Below are 21,162 nucleotides of genomic sequence, written 5' to 3'. Positions count from 1 at the left end.
ATAGTGAGCAAGGTGTTGCCATATTTTAATTCTGCATCTATTCAGTCTGAAGATTAAAGAAAAGGGTTTTTTTTGTAAAACCTAAAATTTTCAATAAAAAAAAAGAAAAGTTAGCTTTCAATTTAAATAGATACTGTTTTGAGTTACAAATTTACTAGTTTATCAAAATATAAAAAATACAGAAATACAAAGAAAAATGACAATAATTGGGAAAAGGGGGAGGAAAAGGTAAAAAGGAAAAAGTGTAGGATAAAAGAAAAAAGAAAAAAAATGACTTCCAATTCTTTGGCACAATAGAATAAATAACATACAATGTCAACTTTTTATTTTTACATAATTATATTACATAATATTACATAGTATTATTACATAATAATACATAATAAGAAAAGAAGAAACAGGGGGACATGATAGCAGTATTCCGGTATTTGAGAGGCTAGCACAAAGAAGAGGGGGTCAAATTATTCTCCAAAGCACCAGAGGGAAGGACAAGAAACAATGGTTGGAAACTGACCAAAGAGAGAAGGAACCTGGAATTAAGGAGAAAGTTCCTAACAGTGAAAACAATTAACCAGTGGAACAACGTGTCTTCAGAAATTGTGGGCACTCCATCACTGGAGGTTTTTAAGAAAAGACTGAACAGTCACTTGTCTGAGATGGTATAAGTTCTCCTGCCTGAGCAGCAGCTGGATTAGGAGATCTCCAAGATCCATTCCAACTCTATTCTATTCTAATATATACTAGTCATTTATATAATAACAAACCTATCTCATCAGCATAATCCAAAATCAAAGTTTCATTTTTTTCCACTTCAAGCAAAGTCCAGAAGTATTTTCTAAATAAAAACAAAAATTTCATTTTTGATGTGTACCGTTGTGCCGACTGTAAAAAAATGACAATAAAGATTATCTTATCTTATCTTATCTTATCTTATTTTATCAAAGCAGTCAATTTAACTATTTCTGCTAACTCCATCAATTTTTGCCCCATTCATTCACTGTGGGAATCAAAATGTCCTTCTATGTTTCTGCATAGAGTTCTTGCTGCTGTCAGCATATTTAAGATCAAAGTTTCATTTTTTAAAATTCTCTGTTCCTTAAGCTCAAAAAAAAGTCTCTGATTTTATCTTTATAACAACTTTAAGAATCTTCAATATTAAGATTTAAATCTTGCCCAAATATTTTTTTGCTTTGTCACTAGTCTATCATAAATGGTAAAAAAGTTTTCTTTAATTTACATCTTAACAAATATTATAATACCTTTGTACATTTTTGACAATTTCTCTGGTGTTAGATATCAAGGGTTCATCATTTTATAAAAAAAATATTTTATATTATATTTTCATTCACATTTTGCCATTGTTCAAGCATATTATATCCAAAATTCTTTGTCCATTGTATCATACAATATTTTACATACCCATTCTCCAAGTTCAATTTCAGTATTAATTTATAAACCTTAGCAATATTTTCATCATTACCACACCACTGAATTTCCTTTTTTTTCCAAAGTCAAATCTATAAGTTTTTTTTATTTAATTTAAACCCTTCTGTCAAATATAAATATGTAAGCCAATGGTAGACACATACTTCTAATTCCAACTTCTCTTTAGATTTGAGGAAAGTATCACCATAATTAAATATTATTTGACCATAAATCCACCAATCTGACCTTGCCACCATTTCTTTTCTAAAAGAAGCTTCCTGGGACGCTTAAAGAGGCATCTTTACAGAGAACATTGTATGTATTTCAAACTGTTAGAATGGCAGGTCTAACAAAATGGTTGTTGAAAACAACATTTAGTTAAATCTTATTATACAATAAATAAGTGTGCTATCAAATCTTAATTCATGCTCTCCAGCTCAAATAGCTGTTGTTTTCGATAGTTACCCACGCTTTAAGCCAGATCTAATAATAATAATAATAATAATAGTTGTTTTGTTGTTGTTATTATTATTATTAAATGCCTGTAAAATCTTCTTCAATCTTTCTGCCAAAATTGCAACAAAAAGTTTATGTTATTATTTAGTAATAAAATTGATCTATAGTTTTTTATCCTTAGGACATCTTGACCTTCCTTTGATAATAACTCAATGTTGGCTTCTTTTTTAACGGCTGACTGAGTTGGTCATCAAAAAACGATAATAATGATTTTAATTTGTTTATATGATTAAGTTTATTTGCAAATTGTTTACTCTATGTTAAAAGGAGTTAAAGCGCATTATATTTGTTTATTTACATAGTTGGTTAATGTTAGTTAGATTATGATTCTTATATTTGTTACCCTGTATTCAGCTCTGGGAAGTGGGGGGGGGCAGGGAGGTTAGGGTGGGTGGGTTTGAGGTATATTTTGTAATTTTTGTAAAACTTTTTAATAAAAAAACAATAATATTGATTTGTGAGACATCTGGGTTTGAGCTTTATCTGCTTTCATTTTTTAATAGTTTCTGATAATTTCAAAGGTAGTTTACTGGATTATACGTAAGTTTTCTCTGAATTTGTGAAAGTTTGGTTAATGTTGTCTTTGCAGATAATCTTTTTCTTCATAAAAAGACTGGAGTAAAAACTGTGAAAGGACTTTTTAATATGATCATTATTTGTTATTACATTGCCACCTTCATGGATTTTTTCAATCTGTTAACATAGTCAATTGTTGATGTAACAGTTTAATTTGATATAAAATTTTAGTATCCACAGATGGTTTTTGCAGTTCAATTTTTTTTTTCAGATTTCATCAATATCTTTTGCATCTTTTCCTGGGATTTCTTCTTATCTAGACAATTGTATTTTATAAAATAGCCTCTCTTCACCACTTTACTGGTATCCCAAACAGTCACTAATACTAGAATAATAGATTAGAAGGGACCTTGAAGATCTTCTAGTTGAATCCCTTGCACAAATTGAAAACCTTATACTATTTCACACAAATGACTGTCCAGTCTTTTCTTAAAAGCTTCCAGTGATGGAATAGCCACAACTTCTGAGTGCAACCTTTTCTATTGGTTAATTGTTCTGTCAGGAAACTTTTTCTTAATTCTAGGCTGCTTTTCTCCTTGATTAGTTTTCATCTGTTGCTTCTTGTCCTGCCTTTTGGTGCTTTGGAAAATAGGTTGATTCCCTCTTTTTTGTGGCCATTCCTCAAACTAAATTTGTCCCTTTATCTACATTAGTATCAAAATATTCATTTAATTTCTTTTTTCAGTCCTTTACAACCATCTCTTTTTGTAAAATAGATTCATTTAATATCTATTTATAATTCAGGATCTTTTTTCTAAGTATCAAAAAAACTGGGTTATAGTCAGAGAAAGATTTAGGTCAGTGATGGTGAACCTTTTAGAGACCAAGTGCCCCAAAACTGGCCCCGCTCCTGCTCCACTCCCTGCCCTGCCCCGCCCCACCCTGCCTACCTTCAGGGCTACTCACTGACTCCAGGGCCTACCACAGATCGCCCAGGCAGCCCAGCAGCACCATGTCGGCCACGCCCTCTGCCCATGCCACACAACATCAACTGTGTATGTTGGGGTGTGAGGGCAGAGTCTTGTCTACACTGCCTGGCTGCCATGTTCTTGGCTGCGCTGCTCCGTGTGGGCTACGCTCAGGGCGAGCGACTCTCCTCTAGGGAGGCTGCTGGTGAGGAGGGGGTCATGGGCGGAGGCAAGGCTGGGGCAATGGCATGTGTGCCCACAGAGAGGGCTCCAAGTGCCGCCTCTGGCACCCATGCCATAGGTTCGCCACCACTGATTTAGGTAATATATGAATTTTTAAATTTTTATTCATAAGACATTTAGAAATCCATATCATATCAATTCTTGAAAAAGATTTATTTCATTCTGAAAAAAAGTATATTCTCTAGCAAATCCATTATTATTATTATTTTTTCTGCCTCTACAAATCTACCAGTGCTAAAATGACCACCATCTCAAAAAAATGGCTTTGGGAGTTTATAGTGTTTTAGTGGAATTGGATTCAGAAACAAAATTAGTTAAAGATTGTATGGTTAAATGGGCTCAAAATTTTGATGAGCCGATTTTATTAGATACATGGGAGATAATCTGGGTGAGGAATGTTAAATTTACTCAGGCTCAAAATTTACGAGAAAATTTTTATAAAATGTTTTATAGGTGGCACCTTGATCCACAAAAGATGTCTCATATGTATTCAAATGTGCAGCCTAAATGTTGGAGATGTGGTTGTTTGGATGCAACCTATTATCATATTTGGTGGTCATGTAGAAATATAAAAGCTTTCTGGATTAAGATTTGGTGGAACATTCAGAAGATTTTTAATAGAAGGATAAAATTTACACCACAATTGTTTTTGTTAGGCATTATTGTTGATTGTGATGCTAAAGAAATTATTCTAAAGTTGAATTTAATTACAGCGGCAAGGTTGCTGATTGGGCAATATTGGAAGAAGGACTCTTTGCCTACTTTAGAAGAATGGTTTCTTAAAGTTTCTTATTTATCTGAAATGGCAAAAATTTCAGCTTATTTGAAAGATCAATCGCAAGAGAAATATATTTTGGTGTGGAAAAGATGGGTAAATTTTATACAGAATAAATTTGAGATTAGAAAATATTATTTAGCTTTTGAATAATCTATGTTTAAGGGTAATGGTTAGAATCTTTGCTTTTATGTATTGGAGTTAAAGTATTTAAATTTTGTTTTTTGGATGTATGTATAATTGTTTGATGTTTATCTAAGTTGTACGTTTTTTGTTGTTTTTAACACTGTGTTCAGCTCTGGGAAGCAGGGGGGAGGGGGGTGGGGGGTGGGTGGGAGGGGAGGAGTATTTTATTGTAAAATTTTAAAAACTTTTAATAAAAAAAATGGCTTTGGTAATTTACGATGAGACGGTTTATTCCCTTTAATAGATGTTCTATCCAAGGCTGGAGACATCACTCCATTCCAACCCCCAAATAAGTCAATTTTCATAAGCAACAAGTAATAGTTGATTCATAAAATGTCATGGCTGCATCTCAACTATCTAAGCTTCATGAGTGGCAGCCAGATATTAGCATGGGGGGGGGGAGAGGGAAAGTTTGAAGTGTGAAGAATGTGGGAGTGGGGGAAGATGAGAGCCCAGATGAGCCATGTGAGAAGCTCCAGCTAGCCAAGATCATTAACAATATGCAGAGTTGGGAACTGAGCACCTGTTTCTGAACAATATACAGCATCTAATTGGACATTTGCAGATAACTGGGGGAAAGCCGGAGGGGGGGGGAGGGAACTTTCCTTTGTGTTTTTTGCATGGGAAAACTTGAAATTCAGCTTACATTACTTCTGTAATCATTTAAGTTTCAGTAAAGTATACCCTTGGTAAAACAAACGGCCAGGAATCTTTCTTTGCTAGATGAATGAGTGGGACGGATGACATTAAGCTGAATCTCCAGAAACAACCTACTAGTGGAAACTACCTGCTGAGGAGGTTGTGCAACTGCTCCAGGGAATGAACCAGAGCAGGGGAAGAAACCTAGAGAGAAACCAGAGAAAACAGAATCTGAAACCCTGGAACCACCACAGGGAGCCAAAGCTGCTTAGGCTGCCAAAGCCTGCCCGAAGGCTATTGGGGGGAAACCTATGAGGCCAACTGCTGCACCAGAGGAGCAACCTGAGGAATCCTCCCTCCAATGCTTGAAGGCCCTATGGTCTTGAGGAGTAGGTAGAATAGGCAAACCTGAAGAGCCATATCCAGGGGTAAACACTGTGTGAGGAAGCCACTAAAAAGCTGCAAAGTGTAATGACCCTGTTAATTGGAAATTTCCACCCATCACTCAGCCCTGCGGTGGACTAATTGAGGGAGAAATTTCAAGGACTGGAAATGAGTAATCATCCAGCCCAGGGGGTGATAGCCCCATGCCGCACCCTGCCACCAGAGCACCTGGTCCTCCACCAATAGCTTAACCAGGCCCCACAGTTGCTCTGGCACTGGCTGCTCTGCTAGCTCCCGGCTCCACTCTTGGTTCAGGCAGACTATCAACCACCTATCCTGATGATTAAGTTTGATGGGAACTCAAAGTGACTGGCATACTTTTTGGCCCAAATCTGGCATTACATGGAGTGATATGGGGCAGTGTATCCAGACAATGCAGCATGCATTGATTGTGTGGCTTTAACTTTAGATGGGGATGAGTGGAGTGGCTAGTGGCTCTCCACGATGATGATGCCATTGCACTGTATCATTTAAATGCCTTTATGCGAGTCTTGAGAAAGCGATTTGAGGACCCTCTTATTGACCGATGAGCAGAGGCCTGCATCTGACCCATTAAACAAGGGAAATGACATGGAAGAGTAGGGCTGTGAGATCCCCACCGAGGGGGCCAAAGTCAGGGTAGTCACCCTAGCACTGGAAGGCGCTGCCGCCAGATGGATGGTGACACTCCACAATGCAAACATCTTAGAGCTGCAAAATTTCTACACTTCATAACAGCCCTGAGATGATACTTTGAAGACCCACTGGCCAACTGCACAGCTCAAGACTGCATTAAGATAGTGAGGCAAGGACGTCGCCTGGTAGCCAAGTATACTGAAGAATTTCGGGAACTGGCTTGTTGACTCAACTGGCCAGAGGACATCCTCTTGAGCTGTTTCAAGGATGGCCTAAATGATGACCTTACAATGCCTGTATTGCAAGGGGGCACCATGTATGCCTCCATGACTGGCTAGCCGAGGAAGCTGAAATCAACCAAGCCTGTAATAAATACCACACTAGCAGAGTTTGGAAAAGATTGCCCCCAGACAGGAAGAGGGAAACAGCCAGACCTCAACTCTAGCCAGTAAGTTCCACTGTCTGCTTCAAGTGCCTGAAGGAATATCACCAAGGGCCAAATGCAGGGTGAAGACCCCAGCCAAGAAGGGAGAGCAGGCACCAAGTGGAAAAATCACCAAATCACAACCTCATGCAAAGGAGACGGCCCTGAAGAACACCGAGGTCATGGAGTTCCACTTTTCATCCAAACAGAGGAAGGGAACTCTGACCCCATTGGAGGAAGATCAAGGGTTCTCAGATACCAACTATGAGGATGATCCCTTGATAAGTGGGCCGATCGCGCCTATGATCATGCCTATATAATTACACCGATGCTGGGCAGGATGCTTCTTTAAAAGCGCTGCTAGACCTGGGATGTACAACATACCTGGTTAGCTGAGCCTTAGTAGAGAAGTTGGGAATCTGCTTGAGAAGGCTGCAAACCCCCATCACCTTCGGCCAATTAGATGGGTCAGCTGCAGGAGGCATCCTGGCCTCTTTTGCCACTATGTCCCTGGGGTTGAAAATGGGAGCCCACTCAGAGACTTTTAAGTTTCATAGTAGCGCCAGGAATGGAGGCCCCTTGTTCTGGGGTTGGCCTGGCTGAAGAAATGGAACCCATGGATGGACTTCCCCCTTCCCCTCATGATGGACATGTTGGCCCACCTAGCCAAAGGATTTTTTTTTCAAAACTAGACTTGAGGGAGGCTTATTACTGTGTCAGAATCAAGGTAGGTGATGAGTGGAAAACCATTTATAACTGCCTGCTCAGTTTTTTCCAGTTCAAAGTACTCCCCTTTGGCCTACAAGGAGTACCTACAGTGTTCATGCAGCTGATAAATGAGATGCTACATGAACATCTGTACAAGGGGGTTCTAGTGTACCTTGATGACATCCTTATTTACACAGAAACAGAAGTGGAGCATGTAAAGATGGTCAGAGTGATATCAAAAAAACTGTGCAGCCAAATTGTATGCCAAATTATCCAAATGCAAGTTTCACAGAAAAAAATTGACTACCTGGGCTATCATATTTCTTAAGAGGGGGTTGAGATGGATCTGGAAAAGGTGTGGGCAGTGCTGTAGTGAGCACCTCCCCAAACCAGAAAAAAACTGCAAAGCTTCCTGGGATTTGCCAACTATTACTGGCAGTTCATTCGCTCAAATAGGTTCCCCATCACTAACCTGCTAAAAAATGAAAGGGGAAGACAAACCAAAACCCAGCCAACCCTTGATATGGACTATGGAAAACTAAGCGGTATTCAAAAAGCTCAAAAGACTTTTCTCTGCTGAGCTGGTGCTAAAACACCCAGACCCTGGGAAACCTTTTGTTATCCAAGCTGACACCAGCAATGTTGCAGTTAGGGTTGTGCTTTTACAAGAAAATGAGAAGGGGAAATTACAGCCATGTGCATACACATCACGGAAGCTGACCGAAACAAAGCAATGGTGTCAGAATCCAATTATATTTCATCTTTAATCATCAAATATAGAAAACCCCAATTCTGCCTTCTCTGGATTCTGCCATAAGAGGGAGAGAAGGGGGAGAACAAAGGGGTTTTATGGCCCTCACTTCCTTCAGTATGAAGTAATGTGTTTATTGCAACCTCAAAGAATTTGAATGTAAATAGCACCAAAGAACCTTACCATGACAAAGGGGCTATTTACCTTTCATGTAGTTTATTTGAAGTCTCCATCCAGAAGGACGGAAGAAAGCATCAAAGGGGTGGAATTGTGATGCCTGAAACTATCACTGGAAGGGGGGGTGATTGGGTGGGACTGCTGGGGAACCCCTTAAAACCTTGAATGGGAGAGCTTGGACCCCAAGTCCTGTCTAGCCCACCTGCAACCACTTCTTCTTAATAAAGGATTCCTGTTGGAAGAATTATTCCAAGAGTTCTGTCTTCTTAAGATGCAAAGTGGGGTGGGTCCTTACATTAGACAGGACTTGCAAAATTAATCCACCTGGAAGGGAGACCCTTGCCGGGGGATTTTGCAAAAAATTTACCATGTCAGACAATGGAGCAAGAGAGGGGAAAACTCCCTGGAAAGAGAGCCGCTGACCCAGTTGGAACCTTGCCAGATGTTGGGATCCGAGAGGTCAGATTCCTCAGGAGAAGAAGTGGTGGAGACCCAGGACCACAAGCCTCGCTGGTCAATGGGCGTTGGAAAGAAAAGTGAGTGGGGAAAGGAATCAAGAAAAGTGACCCTGAGACGGGGGACCAAGCAACCAGAATGGAAGCAGGAGATGGAGAAATCCCTGCACGCAAGTGAAGAGGGAGAAAGCTGGGCACCGTACTCAGACTGGATCCTAGAGAAAGCTAGTGACCTGATGAAGAGAACTCTCAGCTCCCTAAGAGAGGAGAATCCTGAGCCCTACGGCCGCCCCAGCTCCTGGAGCCGCAAAGGGAGAGACACCGAGGGGGACGTGGAACCTGCAACCCCGGGGACATCTGCTGATCCAGTAGCCCCCACCTCCTACCGGACCACAGATGGCAATCTGGACGGAAGACACTACCACCAACAATGGAGGTACCGATCCATTCCAAGACGTCCACCGTTGGAGGTGAAATTCAAAGGGGAGCCAACACACTTGGGGTTTTTCCTAACCCAAGTCCTCAGCTACATGGAGGAATACGGGCAGGACATTCCCAGCGACAAAGCCCGCATCCGGATTGTGCAATCTGCCCTGGATGGACCGGCTGCAGATTGGGTGGTGAACTTGCATGACTCCAATGCCCCAGAACTCAGTAACTTCAACCGTTTCATGTACTCTTTGAGAAGACGATTTGAAAACCCCCTGGCTGATCGCAAAGCCCGTGAAAGGATAAAAACGATGAGGCAAGGCAAACGCCCGGTGGCTGAATATACACAAGAATTCCGGGCCATTGCCAGCAAACTGAATTGGCCAGAAGACATCCTCCTTAGCCATTTCAAAGACAGACTAAATTATGATCTATATGACGCTTGCCTGCCCCGAGGGGACCCACACCGACTTGAGGAATGGTACGTCTTGGCAGACGAAGCAGAGATCGACATATTGAAGAGACACCGCCGAGGAAAACAATGGAGCCGCCCCCCGCCTGAGCTGACACACGAACTGGTGAAATCATCGGCTACAGCCAAGAAGCAAATGGGGTGTTTCACGTGCGTAAGAAAAGGGCATCGAGCTGTAGAATGCCGCTCAAAGGCCTCCCAGCACAACCCAGACAGATCCCCAATCAACAAATCCGGAAAGTCTTCAGCTAAGCCAAAAGAAACTGCCATGAGAATGATGGAAATTGCAGAACCCCCCACTTCTGCTCACCAAGGGGAAAGAACTCCAGCCTACACCACAGGGCCGGTGGATACCTCAGATGACAGCTCGGAGGGCGAACCCCTGGTAAGTGGATGCATCACACCCATCTTCAAAACAGTGACTATATTAATCCCCCCATGCCCGAAGCTGTGAAGGTGAAAGCTTTAATAGACTCTGGCTGCACCCGCTGCCTCATTAGCCCAACACTAGTGGGGAATCTGGGCATCCCATTCAGGAGACTGGAACAACCAATCTCATTTGGCCAGTTAGATGGATCCATAGCAGGGGGGGGTGCCAGCTACCCTAGCCACTCTACCAATACACCTCTCCCTGGGCAAACATGAAGAGGACATAACGTTTGTGGTGACCCCAGGTATGGAAAGCCCAATGATTCTAGGAATGGAATGGTTGAAAAAATGGAACCCCTGGGTAAATTGGAGGATGACAGAAATCAAATTCCCGAAGGGGGACCCTATGGACTTAAAACCCCAAGGGAGGCTACCAGAATCAAGAATAGAAAAAGCATCCATAGGAGAGGAAAAAAGATTAACAGAAATACCAGAGGAATATAGAGACCTTGCTGAAGTCTTCAGTGAGGAGAGGGTATGGGCTCTACTCACATGGAGACACTTCTTAGAAGGGAGCAAAATTCCATTCCAAGTCTGGACTGATCACAAAAACCTGGAAGCTTTGAACCCCTCCCTTGGAAACTATCTCCAAAGCAAGCACAATGGGCTCAGTACTTCCAGTGTTTCAATTTCACTCTGCGCTACTTATCGGGGGGTGGGCGTGGGGGTTTCCTGGCTGGTGCTTTGTCGAGAATGCCACAATATAACAGCTCCAAGGCAAAGGTGGTAAAGCCACTTCTCCCCTCACATCAGCTGGCAGCTTAGGTAACCACCAGAACGCAGAGTGGGAAGGGGAAATCACCTATAGACAACGTTATTGCAGCAAATTTTAAAAAGGCTTTGGAAACGGACAAGTTGTTTTGTAGCCACACAAATCTCTGCTCCATGCAGGGTGGACTAGCAAAGGTAGGTGGGAAATAGTACGTGTCTGCCAGCCAGAGACTAAAAACCATGCAAACGTGCCAAGATTCAAAGTTGGTGGGACATTGTGGGTTCGTGAAAACCTTACACCTTCTTAAAATACAGTTCTAGTGGCCCTCACTCAAAAAGGACATCGAAAGTTATGTTTCCAGCTGCTTTATATGTGTGATCGCAAAGCAGAAGCAGGGAAAAACACCAGGCTTACTTCAAACAGTAGCTGATCTGTCAGCAACTTGGAGAGAGATTTCTATGGATTCTATTGTGGAATTCCCTGAAAGTTCATGACTAACTTATTCTCCAAGCAGGTCCATTTCATCCTTTGCCAAAAAAATTCCATCAGCTGAAGCACTGGCAAAGATGTTTCTGCACCACATTTACCACTTACGTGGAGCACTACATCAAATTATCTTGGACAGAGGAGTCCAGACCTCCTAGGAACCGACCAAGCACTCAATTCTAGTTATTATCCACAGACAAATGGCAGGACAGAACAATTTTTGGAGCAATACCTGCGTTGTTTCATTAATTACCAACAAGATGACTGAATGAATCTCTTGCTGAAGTAGCCTACAATAATGCTGTGCACACCAGCACAGGCTTCACAGATTCAATGTTTTTTGTACATTTACTATTTGCTCTAAAAGAAGCTCTTCCTGGCTGCAGCTTGCTTTTCCTTTTTTTTTTTTTTGAAGCAATATCATTTCTGAAGCTTTGTGATTTTAAAATGGTGAGGAGTTGCTGTAACCTAGCCAGAATAAGAAAGTTGAAAACTCTTTCAGAAATTTAAGTCTCCTAGAGGATTTTACTTCTTTTAAACTGACTTCACTGATTTTCTACAATTGTAGAATAAAAAACAAAGAGTCTTTAAATGTGACTTTCAAAGTCTGTTGTGAGGACAAAAATAGTTCTGATTTTCTTTATTGCTGATTGCATAAGAGTGAACATCAAGCTTAAAGCTGACGTAATGGATCATTTGACCACAAGAGGAGGTTTACAATCTGAACTCTAATTGTAAATTGTATCATAGCACTGTAGGAGTGCTGTTTGACCATAGGACAGAATCAAACTTGCAGGGCGGCAAGGGTTTCCCATTCTGACACCCCACCCCACTCACTTCTCCACTCCATTGCTTCCCAAAGCTGCCCTTATTTGCAGGTTAGCAGGGGCTTTCCATTTTGACACCTCACCCCACTCGCTTCCTATCCAGTGCAGCCCCACCCATCACCTCTCTCTTCTGACAGCTGACTTGCCCACCTGCCCTCCCGGCTCTCCATTCGGCACCTGTAGTGAGTTGTCCCCACAGTGAATTTATTTATTTATTTATTAAAATTTATAAACCGCCCCACTCCCGCAGGACTCTGGGCGGCTAACAATAAAAACACAATATAACTTAACAAGACAAACAATATAGTAACATTCATCCAGGGGTCAGATTTTATAAATCCCAGGCCTGCTGGAAAAGCCAGGTCTTAAGCAGCTTGCGGAAACCAACAGGGTGGAAGTGGTCCTAATCTCCGGGGGGAGCTGGTTCCAAGACGTGGGCGCCATCACAGAGAAAGCCCTCCCCTGCGGCCCCGCAAAATGGCACTGCTTGGCTGACGGGACCGAAGGAGGCCCAGCCTGTAGGATCTAACCGAACGAAGGGAACTATGAGGTAGTAGGCGGTCTCGCAAATAGCCTGGCCTTGAGCCATATAAACCTTTAAAGGTAATAACCAACACCTTGAATTGGACCCGGAGACCAATAGGCAACCAGTGCAGCTCGCGGAGGATAGGTATAACATGGGTGTACCGAGGAACACCCACTATCACTCTTGTGGCTGCATTCTGGACCAACTGTAATCTCCGAATACTTTTCAAGGGTAGCCCAATGTATAGCGCATTGCAGTAGTCCAAGCGTGAGGTGACAAGGGCATGAGTGACTGTAAGGAGAGCCTGCCGGTCCAGGTAGGGTTGCAACTGGTGCAACAGACGAACTTGTGCAAAGGTCCTCCCAGCCACTGCCGTCAAATGATGTTCCAATTTCAGCTGTGGATCAAGGAGGACACCCAAGTTGCTAACCCGCTCCGAAGGGGATATATTTTCTCCTGCTAGAGTCAACACTGGACAGTTAACATGATCCTTGGGAGGCAACATCCAAAGCCACTCGGTCTTGTCAGGATTGAGCCTGAGTCTGTTAACCCCCATCCAGACCCTCACGGCTTCAAGGAAACGGCCCATCACATCAGCCACTTCACTGAGAGAGCTCGGGGAAGAGATATATAGCTGGGTATCATCAGCATACTGATGAAACCTCACCCCATGCTGTCTGATGATCTCACCCAGCAGCTTCATGTAAATGTTAAATAGGAGGGGGGAGAGGACCGACCCCTGTGGTACCCAGCATTCAAGGGGCCTTGGGGTTGACCTCTACCCCCCCACCAGTACCGACTGCGACCGGCCAGAGAGGTAGGAGAACCACCATAAAACACTCCCACCCCTCTAAGTCGTCGCAAAAGGATACCATGATCGATGGTATCAAAAGCCGCTGAGAGGTCAAGTAGCACCAAGACAGAGGAATAACCCATCTCGGACCCGCCAGAGATCATCCATCAGCACGACCAAAGCAGTTTCTGTGCTGAAGCCGGGCCTGAAGCCAGATTGAAAAGCGTCTAGGTAATCCGCTTCATCCAGAGACCGTCGGAGTTGGAGCGCCACCACTCTCTCTACAACCTTCCCCAAAAAGGGGAGATTGGAGACTGGACGGAAGTTATTTAAGTCAGCCGGGTCCAGGGTAGGCTTCTTGAGAAGGGGCGTCACAACCGCTTCCTTCAAGGATTGCGGGAAAGACCCCTCCCTCAACGAAGCATTGATCAACACCTGGAGCCAGCCTCTTTGGCGGCCGAGACCAACCAGGAAGGACATGGGTCCAATAAACAAGTGGAGGCGCTCATCGCTCCCACCGCTTTGTCAACATCCTCAGCGATCACCGACTCAAATTCATCCCATAAAACTGGGCTAAGACCTGCCCCGGTCATCTCAGAAGGCCCTGCCCAATTGGAGTCTAGGTCTGTCCGAATCCGAGCGATTTTGTCTGATAGAAACTGCACAACTTCTTCCACCCTACCCTGTAAGGGCTCCCTGGCTTCCCGTACATTAAGTAGGGAATGGGTCACCCGAAACAGGGTGGCAGGGTGAGATTCCACAGACGCAATAAGTGCGGAAAAATGCGAACATTTTGCCGCTCGTATCGCCACTAAATAAGTCCTAAAGATGTCCGGTCGGGTTCGGAGTTATTAGCCGTCACTCTAGACATCTCTTCTGATACTTCATCTCCCGTAGCTCCTCGGTAAACCAAGGTGCCCTCCGGTATCCACAATCACGGAGAGGTCGCAAAGGCGCGATCCGGTCTAACGCCCCTGATGTTGCCTTATTCCAAGCAGCAACCAAGGACTCAGCCAGTTCGTGGAGGAGGGAATCAGGAAAACCCCCAAGCGCTATTCGGAACCTCTCCGGGTCCATTAAACGCCTGGAGAGGAACTACCTAATCGGTTCCGCCTCCCTGCAGTGGGGGAGTAGGACCGAGAAATCTAACCTCAACAGGAAGTGATCCGACCATGACAAGGGAGAAGTAACTATACCCCTTAAATCGAAATCACGTCTCCACTGCCCCGAGAGGAATACCAAGTCGAGCGTGTGTCCTCCCCTATGGGTTGGATCCTGAATTATCTGGGTCAGGTCCATGGTTGTCATGGAAGCCATGAACTCCTGAGCTGCACCGGAAGATTTGTCGAGTGACGGCAGATTGAAATCCCCCGGCACCATAAGCCTGGGGAATTCCACCGCCAACCCGGCTACCCCCTCCAGCAGCTCGGGCAGGGCTGTTGTCACATAGCTGGGAGGCAGGTATGTCAGCAACAAGCCCAATTGAACCCTTGAATCCAACCTCAAGAGAAGGGACTCACACCCAATAACCTCTGGGGCAGGGATCCTGCGAGGTCTCAAGGATTCTCGGACAAGAATCGCCACTCCCACACCCCTTCCCTGGAATCGCGGTTGGTGCATTATCTGAAGCCCATTTGGGCACATCTCTGAGAGAGGAACACCTCCCTCTTGGCCCAGCCAGGTCTCAGTGATACATGCCAGGTCGGCCTCCTCATCCAGTATCAGGTCCCAGATGAGGTGAGCTTTATTAATAACTGACCTGGCATTAAGAAGCAGCAACCTGAGGCCAGGGTCCTGAACACCCCCCTCTCCAGGTATTGGAGAAGAGTCCAACGGGCCAGAACAAGTAATCGCTTTGACGCAGCGAGTCCTTGTTCCCTGAAGATGGCCCACCCCTTGGCTCCCGCCATATCTACCTCTCCCTACGATAACCGGGATGTTCCGGCCCACCTCCACCCCCGAAAACTCCCCACCCACCCCGCAGGTCTCCCTCCCACCATCCCTCCCTCCCGGCAGTCCACATCTAGATTCATATCGAGCCAGGAAGTACATCCGCCCCCCCCCCCACTTCTGTTTACACACTCAACAGAGGGGGCACCAGTTCTCAATCCCAGCTCCATCAATCACACCCGTACACACCCTAATACAATAAAACTAAAAAATAAAAACAGTCAATCGTACATCATCATAAAAGTTAAGTCTCCTGCAGATATACTCATTCCAAGAATGGCGGAAGATATTATGGACTTACAGTCCCAAATTTAAGGACAGCTGGCCAACTGTAAACAAGACCGGGCCCGTGGCTGTGTATTAAAACCAAATAAAACCAAGGTCCAATGTCCAAAGCAAAGTCTATAAATAATCATAAATAAATAGCACCATCCGTTTAGCCTCGGTCTCAATCTCAAAGTTAAATAGTGGTTTAGTTCTTGTCGTAGTCTCATCATGGTGTTGAGATGTCCTGCAAAGATGGTGGCAGCAGGTTGGGAGCAAGGAGTGAGCAGTGGTAAGGCTGCCCTCTGCTGGCTATGTCGAGTCCTCCCATTTGGAGCTGGGACAAGGCTCACATTAAGCCAGGTCTGCAATAACATTTCACCCAGAGACTTGCATCTACTGTGGGGACCATACACAGAATGTTCATCCATGAGAGTGAGCAGGAGAACATGAGGAATTGGGAAGAAACTGCTTCAAAACCCAGGAGAGGGTAAGACTACCCCAAGTTGGAAGAGGGGACAGAAGCCCTGGGGGACCAGTTGAAGCCCCAATGGTCCATTGGTATCAGACAGATGAGAGGACTGAGAAGGAAAGCCCTACGGAGAAAATGTTTCCTGGGGAAGCCGGGGAAGCCTATCACGGGCACCACTCACTGAGGAAGAGTGCGAGGCAACAAGAGATGAACAAGACTTCGACGTCATCTCTGAGCAAGCCATCAACTTCCTGAGAGATGTTTTCGACCCAAGAAGGATCGAAGAACCCAAGAATGGTCAGCATCACCACCAGCCCAGCCGGCCCACTCAGCGACTAAAGCAGATACAGTTCTAGCCCTCATGCTGCTGGCTCCAGGGCAACAACTGGGAGCAGTCTCAGCAGCACAGCCACTAGTCTGAGAAGTCCTTCTGCGAAAGAGAAAACATAGGCCACTGGCCCTGGTGGTGAAATTCAATGACAGCCCAAAACAGCTACCGCTCTTCCTAACCCAGGTATGGACCTACATGCAGGATTATGGAGGCCAATCTACCAACCAACCTAGCTAAAGTGAGAATTGTCACCATGGCATTAGAGGACAAAGCAGCAGAATGGATGGTGGCCCTCCATAACGACGTGACAGAATCTTTGATAAATTCATAGCAGCCCTAAGGAAGCATTTTAAAGCCCTCCCCCCCAGCGACCAAAAGGCCAGGATGAGAACTAAGGCTATAGAGCAGGGCAGGCGACCCATCACTGTCTATATTCAAAAATTCTGGAGCTTTGCCTGTAAGTTAGTTGATTGGCCATAGGACATGCTAAGTGTTTCCAAGACTAACTGAGCAACAAGATCCTCTAACCCAGTGGTTCTCAACCTGTGGGTCAGGACCCCATTTGGGATCGAATAACCATTTCACGGGGGTCGCCAAACAAGGCTGTCTGCCATTTTTCCCCCCTTTTCTTTGGCCATGCCCCTGGCACCCGGTGATGTATAAGTGGTTCGGGGTCACCACAACATGGGGAACTGTATTATGGGGTCGCGGCATTAGAAAGGTTGAGAACCACTGCTCTAACCTGTCTCTTCAGGGGTGCACCACAAACTCTTCAAGGATAATACATCCTGGCCGATGAAGTAGAAATTGACCTAACCAGATACTCATGGCCATGCTAATCAAGAACAGTGACAATCTTTCCCGTGGAGAAGAAGGAAATCCCAAAACCCGGGAAAGGGAGTCCATGCCACTGCTCCATCAACTGCTTTCATTGTGGCAAGGAAGGCCATTGGGCAGCTGACTGCCGATCAACTCAGCCAATGACCGGCTGCATGCAATGAGGAAGCATGCAGCCCATGTCCCATGAGATGACCGTTAATGAGGTAGAAGTCATTGAGTTCACCCCACCACCTGCTGTTTGCAAGGGAATTCTGATCAAACTCCCAAACCCTGGGATAGAGAGCAACAGCGGCACAGACAACCACCCCTTGGTAAGTTGCCTCATAATACCCATGACAATCAAATTAATTGTACCTTCCTTGAGGTGCAAGGAGAACTTGATTGCCTTATTGGACTCCAGCTATACCAGATGTCTGGTCAGTCCTAGCATAGTGGAAAAATTAGGGATGCGGCTCAGGAAATTAAAAGCCTCTATGTCATTCTGCCAGTTAGATGGCTCAGTGGTGTAGGGGGCTCCGCAACATTCATTACAGCCAGTAGAGATGAAGATGGGGCCCCATGAAGAAACCATCAGTTTCATAATAGGTCTAGGCATGGACAGACCCCTAGTGCTAGGCTTAGTGTGGCTACTAAAGTGAAACACTTCCATGAATTGGAGGCGGATATTAAAAATCAGGCAGATATCAGGCAGCGGAGGACTGAAAGAGAAGTTGAACTCACAGCACCATGTGCCATTCATTATAAAAGGTAAGCGGAAGGTGCTGTGCCAACATGCAAACAAAGGCAGATCCTCGAATCCCTAAAGAGTATTAGATTTGGAGAAACTTTTCAGTGAAAAGGACTCAGACACACTTTCCCCTCATCACCCCACAGACTGCTCTATAGAGATAGTACCAGGGATCAAATTGCTCAAACTGAAACTATACTCACTGACCCAAGAATTAGAGAGCTCTGAGCTTCAATAGACAAAAACTTGGTGGAGGATTTCATTCAACCAGCAAAGTCACATATGACGGCACCTGTACTGTTTTGGGAGAAAAAAGATGGGTCTCTCCTCCTGTGCATAGATTATCACAGGCTGAACGCTATCTGCATTGAAAATGTCTACCCCCTCCTGCTGATGAAAGACATGCTCACACACCTAGCCAAGGGAAGGATTTTCACCAAATTAGACTGAAGAGAAGCATATTACTGAGTACACATCAAAGAAGGGGATGGGTGGAAAACAGTCTTCCATTGCCACTTCAATTTCCAGTTCCACATACTGCCCTTCAGGCATGAACAGGATCCTCATTTACCTAGACAATATTTTAATTTACACTGAATCCATGTAAGAACATGTGAGACTGGTGAAACCGGTACTGAAAAAATTTTCTAAGTACGAGTTCCAAAGGCCAAAATTGAATATTTGGGCTACTGTATTTCCCACAAAGCAACTGAGATAGATTCTGAGAAGGTGCAAGCAATACTATTGTAAGGAACTGTCACAACTGGAAAGTATAACTCTTGACTTCCTGTGGTTAATCAAAAGAACTTTTACTGAAAGACAGCAGTTGCAGCAAGGTCAAGTGGAATCCAAAATTCCAGTGCAAAGCACCAAGCTATTCTTCCCACTTGACCTGTCCACTGGCAGCCAATACAGTGCAGCAAAGTTGTTTTGAGAACATTGAAGTACAGGACAGATAACGGGTCCTCGTCAGGGTGCAGCAGCCTTGGAGTTAGGCTGGAACTGTCTGGGAGTCCGTTCCATCTCTGAAGATGATCCCCCTCCCTAATTCCCAAACAGTACAGCATTATAGCAAAAGCGAAAGTATGCAAAGTGTCCTACTCCCCCCTCCACCAAACTGGCAAGGCACCCGAAAAGGGGACCTGATATGTTGCCATCCCACAAGAGAGGGATTAAACCTGCAGAAGACAAGACACAAAAAAATTAAAACAATAATTTAGGTTTATAACGATATTATGAAAATGTTTTACTAATCAAGGACTCTAACATGACGTTGATCAACTCATTCATTCTGGCCAGCAGGAAAGTTCTATCAGGCTACTAAATACTAGAAATCTGCCCTGTGCTTATGGGAATCCAAAATCTCCTTCACCTAAAAGTGTTGTTCCCTATCATTAATGGTTCTGGGACAGGGGAGGAACTGGCCTAAGGGATGAGAATATCTTGGGTTTTAATAAACTGGAATGAAAAACCAGATGGATCCGGCAAAATGACTTTGGCAAATCTAGCTCCACTGTAATAGGATTGATAAGGCATTTAATGGGAAAGGCCCTACAAACTTAGGTCCCAATTCTTAGAAGTGATTGCAAATAATGTAAACACTGTCTCCCACATTGAAAGATTTTGGCTCAGCCCTTTGTCAGCCTGTGCTTTGTAAGAGTCGCGAGCTTCTGTGAGTGCTTTCTGTACTATGGGCCAGGGATTTTGCAGTTGAGATACCCATTCCTTCAGGAATGGCACCCCAGGGTCATTAATGGGGAGCTCAAGCATTAGTTTGAAGTCTTGACTAATAACCACTTGGAAAGGGGTGAAACCAGTACTACTATGTACAGTTATTGTATGCCACTTCTGCAAATGGCAAGAGGTCCGTCCAATTATCTTGTTGATAATTAATAAAGCATCTAAGCCAGTATTCTACTATTGAGTTTATTCATTCACAACCCGCATTCATTTGTGGGTGATGACTAGATTTAATCCTTGATCAGTCCACAATAAATCCAGGAAGGCTCGACAAAAACCTGGATGTGAATTGCACCCCTCTATCTGAAATGATGCACTGGGGCGCTCCATGTAGTCTATAGATGTGATACAGAACAGTTTCAGCTGACCTTGGGCAGGAAGGATCTTTTGACAAGGGATAAAAGCTCTTGCTTGGAGAACAAATCAGTCACCATCCAAAGTACTGTGTTTCCCATGCTTTTGGAAAGTTCTACAATAAAAGCCACAGAAATCTCTTTCCAAAGTGCTGACGGCTCAGTTACTGTTTGAGAGAGTCCTGGAGTTTTCCCTTGCCACAGTTTTGCCGAGGCACATACTGGACAGCTGGTAACATAGCTTTCAATGTCTTTTTTGAGGGATGGCCACCAAAACTGTCTCTTAAGGTGTAGTTCTCATAGTTCTGGCTAGAGATCCCAACAACGTAAGCATACTGGAGACATTCCAATCTCTAATGCAAATCTTTATTGGGCAAAGCATACCAGCACTTAACAAGCTGAAAAACAGCTCTGGTCTTTTGGTGCCAGAACAGCACATTAAAAGTATAGGAACTCCCCTTCTCCCTGACAGTGCAAGTCACATTCCCCAATTAAGCACCAGATAATTGTTATGGGAAAACTCCTTTGTTTCCTAGCAATCATCTAATAGGACTTTGTTTCCCAAACTAAACTACTCCAAATACATTCCAATCATACCCCTCCCATCTGTGTCTGTTGACAAGTGGAGAAATAATAACTGCTGAAACAAAATAAGAAATCCACTTTCACACTGTGAGTCTTTCCCATCTAGCCTCTGACATTGGATAACCTTTTCATTGGATTAGGTACTGTAACTTCCCTTTGTGGATTCTGGAGTCTAAGATCCGCTTGACTTCATAGTGTGTCTTCCCCCGCAATTATCAGATCGGAGCCTGCCTTCCCCACTGGTCTCCTTGTAGAGCCCCAAAATGGTTTCAGTAGGTTGCAGTGGAATACTGGATGTACTTTACTCAGTATTCTAGGCAGTCTGAGCTCTACTGTCATAAGGTTTATGATTTTCACAATAGGAAAGGGGCCTATGTACGTCAG

The 21,162-nt window shown here is 44.2% G+C and overlaps 1 protein-coding gene across 1 annotated transcript in view; it reads right to left on the bottom strand.

The window, feature by feature from the left end:
• The window catches only part of CHMP5 (charged multivesicular body protein 5), a 73,651-nt gene that overhangs the window by 29,522 nt on the left and 22,967 nt on the right, over nt 1-21,162 (bottom strand). The window lies entirely within an intron of this gene.

This window comes from Crotalus tigris, unplaced genomic scaffold, assembly GCF_016545835.1.
Source record: "Crotalus tigris isolate CLP2741 ecotype Arizona unplaced genomic scaffold, ASM1654583v1 scf7180000017623.1712378, whole genome shotgun sequence".
NCBI classification, from domain to species: Eukaryota; Metazoa; Chordata; class Lepidosauria; order Squamata; family Viperidae; genus Crotalus; species Crotalus tigris.
This window is presented reverse-complemented; position numbering and strand designations above follow the sequence as displayed.